This window comes from Babylonia areolata, chromosome 16 (assembly GCF_041734735.1).
Source record: "Babylonia areolata isolate BAREFJ2019XMU chromosome 16, ASM4173473v1, whole genome shotgun sequence".
Taxonomy (NCBI): domain Eukaryota; kingdom Metazoa; phylum Mollusca; class Gastropoda; order Neogastropoda; family Buccinidae; genus Babylonia; species Babylonia areolata.
This window is the reverse complement of record NC_134891.1, coordinates 29,087,885-29,092,884: the sequence shown is the minus strand read 5'-3', so window position 1 is coordinate 29,092,884 and position 5,000 is coordinate 29,087,885. Positions and strand designations below refer to the sequence as shown.

The 5,000-nt window shown below is 46.6% G+C and overlaps 1 protein-coding gene across 1 annotated transcript in view; it reads left to right on the top strand.

Annotated features, from left to right (window-relative positions):
* Positions 1 to 1,466: 1,466 nt before the first annotated feature.
* The window catches only part of LOC143290973 (uncharacterized), a 22,203-nt gene continuing 18,669 nt past the window's right edge, over positions 1,467 to 5,000 (top strand). Inside the window, exon 1 of the mRNA XM_076600558.1 lies at positions 1,467 to 2,102. The gene's annotated coding sequence lies outside the window, so the exon portion shown is untranslated. The remainder of the gene's footprint in view (positions 2,103 to 5,000) is intronic.

Genomic DNA, 5,000 nt, shown 5'->3' with positions numbered 1-5,000 from the left:
GTCACCGGTCAGGACGTGAGCACGACAGCTCCCTTCACGCCACACCCACCCCCCTTTGGCTGTGACTCCTCCCCTCCTCTTCCTCAGCCCCTCCCCCTTGTCCCCCTCCCCACCACTCCCCGCCCCCTTCACCTGTGCACACACTATACCACACCACACCACACCACACCCCTGCAGGCTGAGTTTCACCCACAACAACACCTTTCTAACACCTTGTGTTGCACGGTCCCCCCACCCCCTCCCTCCTCTCTCCCCTGCCCCTCCCCCCACCAAGCACCCCCCTCTTTTTGCTTCCTCCTCCTCTCTCTCTCTCTCTACTCTCTGTCTGCCTCGTCCCATTCTATCCCCACCTCACCCCACCCTCACCGCACCCCGCCCTTTGTGGTCACAGAGGCAACCCAGGTGTACCTTCGCTATCTGCTGTCTGGGCCCCGTGAGACAATGAAAACTGCCCTCCAGTGGCTGCAAGAGGAGCTCGCCGCTTTCGTTTTTATTTTTTCCCCCTCTCTCCCCCCCCCCCTTCTCTCTCTCTCTCTCTCTCGGTCGACTTCTGTCCCTAACCCACCCCCATTCCACTGCATCCTCTTTGGTAGTGTTAGAAGAAGTAGCAGTGGTTAGTAGCTGGGCAGGTGAGGTAGCTGTTTAGTAGCCAGTGAGTGGAGCAGAGGGTATCGGAGGCAGGGCCGCGACACTGCTAGGTGACCCCTCCTTGCCTTCCCCTTCCCCTCATCCACCCACCCACCCAAACACACACCCTGTCCCTTCAGTAGCCTATCAGAGGCCTGACAGGCAGACCGGATTGGTTGGTTGGTTGGTTGGCGGATGACTGCCGAGTCTGGGCTCACCCCTTGCAGCAGCTGATGACCCACAAGAGGGTGTGTTGATGTGAGGCTGTGTGTTCGTGAGGACAGTAGTGTTGGTCAGGCCGTGGACATCATCCTCTGTGAGTGATTTTTTGTTGTTGTTTTTATAACGGGGATCGTCACTACTTTACTGCCTGTACTTCTGGGCTTCTTGCACTGCCGACTGCTGTCACCATTGGAGCTCTTTGAAGGAAGAGGGCTGTGGAGTAAGGTGCGGGAGGGGGAAGGTCCAGAGCTGAGCCGCACCCCCCCCCCACCCACCCTAGCCTCCCACCCACCACCTCCAGGAGCGAACAAACTGTCGCGTTCTCAGGGAGGCAGGGCGGGTGACTTTGGCCCCTTGACAGATACCATTGTTTCACAAAAAGGTCATCGTCTGAAGAGTGTATAGCCGTGTGTGCAGCTGACGAGACCGTGTGCTTTGGGAATTCCTCCTTGGTTGGACCTGCCTGGCTTCCATGCAGAGCAGAGCATCCGTTGGTTGTTTTAGAAGTGAGGGGGGGTGGTGTGGTGGAGTGAAGGAGGGAGGGTGGGGGCGGCGGGGGAGTGGAGGAGCGGTTGTTGAAGACTTGGACGTGACTGAGAGAGAGGGGAAAGGAGGTAGGGGGGCGGGGGGGTCGTCGTCATCATCATCATCATCATCAGCAGCAGCAGCAGCAGCAGCAGCAGAGAGAGAGTCAAAACATTTTTCATTTTTCTTCCGTCCGTGAACCCCTACGTGTCCGCGGGCTGACATTGAGAGAGAGAAAAAAGGCTGTGTCCAAGATCACCACCCCCTGTGGAGCTTTCTTTAGGGGCCGCTTGCTGTATCTCTTTGACACAACAGACAGACGTACATCGTGTTTTGTAGTTGCTGGTTTCACTTGTGGGGTGTGTTTGTTTGTGAGTTTGAGGGAGGATTATTTCCAAAGCCGGTGTTAGTGGTGGTGTTGGTGGTGGTGGTGGTGTAGAAAGGTAGTGTTGGTAGTGTCGCTGTGTGGCGGAGTGACCGAGGACTACTGACTGTGTGAGTGGAGGACTGCTGACAGCTACCGAGGGCTGACGTGTGTCACGTGCTGTGCTGGTGATTTCCTGGACCTGCTTGAGGACGAGCCGGAACCCCCCGTCCCTCCCTTCCTTCCTCCCCCCCTGGCGGGTTGCTCCTTCCCAAGGGGAGACTACTGAGGCCTGGCCAGCCCCCACCCCCCTGCTGTTACTGTTACTGCTGCTGTTACTGTTGTAACAACTGCTGCTGCCAGTGTGAGTTGGACATCATCCTTTTCACTGTTTTAGGACCTCTTTTTGTGTGTGGTTGTGTGTCTGTCTGTCTGTCTGTTGTCTGTCCGTCTGTGAGTTTGTCTCTCTGTCTGTCTCTCTCCCTTTTTCTCTATCTCCTCCCACCCCCTCTGTCTCCCTCTGTGTCTGCCTCTGTCTCTTTCTCTCATCATCATTTTTCCCCTGACGTATACCGAATCCTTCACGCACAACATACAAGTAAAATCGAGTTTGTTAAATCTTATTTTTTAGGTGTAAAATCACCGAGAGGTGAGTTATTTATTACTTATTTATTTATACATTTGTTTTATTAACGCGAATTTTCTTCATAACATCATCCAAGGAACGTTCCACAATCTATATCGGAAGTCAGTCGGAAACAAAAATTCAATGCAAATTTTACCTATGTTTTGCCTTTTTTCTTCACTGCATTTTCTGGCCGAAGTGCACGATAGTCAGTCATGTTCGACCATGACCATCAGAACACCAGAGGAATGAACTGCTGACCTGACTATCTGGGCCAGAATTTGATTATAGTGGACAGTGTCTTGCACACGTTAAATCCACACTCTCTCAACCATGAGGGTTTTGGGACGTTGGGATGTTTCCCAAAGGCCAACTAGCCCCCAAGTCTGCAGCACTAAGAGTCAGTGCAATTTTGCCTCCTAGATCGAGTCATAGACCTTCACAAAAAGGCTAAGCTGTAAATGATTTCCCATTGCAATATAGAAAATCCAGAAAGAAGCGTCACATTGCTTCATGCACATCAGTCACCGGAAGTTCCGGTTTGTTGACAATGTGTCGGCCAATCGGATTGATCGGCGGAATCGACATAAAACGGGATCCACATCCAATGAAAGCAGGTAAAAACTGTCCTTGATTTTGTTTCCGATTGACCTCCGTTTCACTTTTGTGAGAAGTGTCTCGGATGATGATAATAGGATGAAATATTGCGTTGAAAACGCTCGGTTTGATTTCTCTCTCTCTCTCTCCTCTCTCTCCCCCCCTCTCTCTCTCTTTCTCTCTGCATTATGATTATGTACCTGTAAATGTTTACTGTGTATTTGAGTGTATTTAGATGTCATGTATGTATTTCTATAACCTTTTGAAATCCTGTGAGTATTTTGATTTCATTTCTCTTTGCCTTGAGGGCTGGATGTAAAAGAAAGCATAAGCATGCTTATTCCACTTCCCTCTTTTAAGAAAAGTTCGTTCGTTCGTTCGTTCCCTCTCTCTATCTCTCTCTGTCTCTGTCTCTCTCTGTCTCTCTCTGTCTCTCTCTTTTCTCCTGGTGTATTGCCGGCGATTTCCTCACACACAACACGCGAATAAAAACGACTGATCGAGATATAGCTTCTGTAAAAAACAAGATTTTCAATAACTCTACAATTCTGAACAGTAGTCGTTTTCATCATTATTTTTGTAGTGAATTGTACACTGTACTGTCATTGGAGTTGCTAAGCTGTTGTCATCTAAGCTTTCTGTCTTTTCTTTCTCCCCTGCTCCAGTTACATTGTCAAATGTACGAGAAGTTCAATCTAAATCCGCGCGCGTGTGTGTGTGTGTGTGTGTGTGTGTCTGTGTCTCTGTGTGTGTGTGTGTGTGTGTGTGTGTGTTTGTCTGTGTCTCTGTGTGTCTGTGTATGAGAGATAGAGAAGAAGAAGAAGAAGAAGAACTCTGAACACTGAAATGTTTATTGTCATAAGCTGAAAAGCTTTGGTAACATAGCAGGTACAAATCAGAACAAAATGGTGCAAAATAGATGAAATGGGACAGAAAAGGAAAAACAACAAAAAGCAAAACAAACAAACAAACAACAACAAAAAACCCCAACCCAAAACAGAATTGAAACAACATAAACTAATAAGAGATTTGCGACACTTTGGCACTTTGTCATTAGCTTAAAGAACACGTGACAGGGGGTAATGTGTCATTTTTATGAGTCGTTCGTCTCCAAGGTTTGGACAGTGCACAGAAAACAAAGTACAGATAAATCATACAATAAAGAAGAAGAAGAAGAAGAAGAAGAAGATGGAGGAGAGAGAGAGAGAGAGAGAGAGAGAGAGAGATACGGATACGTATGATTTATTCATCAGGCAAGAGAGAGAGAGAATGAATGGACGAACGAACGAATTTATTTATTTATTTATTTATTTATTTACTTATTTTCTTATATTTTGGCCATGGGTGACATTTTATAACCAGGGGACTGCGAGACGGACGTAGGACGTGGCAGCATTACAATACTTGAATAACAGCATCACGCAATATCAGACTGAACATGGACATGATCTTCTTTTACTTAATTATGTTTAAGTAGATGGGTTTCTGCTTTCTGGTCGCATGGAAAATGAATTTCGATACTTGACACTTTTTTTTCTCTGTTCGTCGTTTGCTCGAAGGAGAAGTGTACTAAGAGACATGCTTAAACAGTCCGGAAGAAATATATTTTGTCCGTAAATCAATGTACATAGATCAAACGATGAATGGTATTCGTTTGCCAATTCAAATCGGCAAAAAGGACACTGTTCTAAAAAAAACAACAAACAAACAAAAAACAAACAAAAAAACACACCAAAAAACCCAACAAAACAAAACACAAACAAACAAAAAACATCATTGTTACTGTACGCATTAACGTTATCATTCAAAGGCAATACATTAAATCTAGCCTGAGACAATGCCACGCTGAAACAATATTCATCAGCATTTTTTATGTATTTTTCTTTTTCAAAGAGAGAGAGACAGAGATTATTTTTTATTCATTTAAGGCTATGGCCCCTTATGAAGAAGAAGAGGGGGAAGAAGAAGAAGAAGATAGACAGATAGACAGAGACAGAGACAGAGAGAGAGATCTTCATTCTGTTCATTTTGAAATGCCCA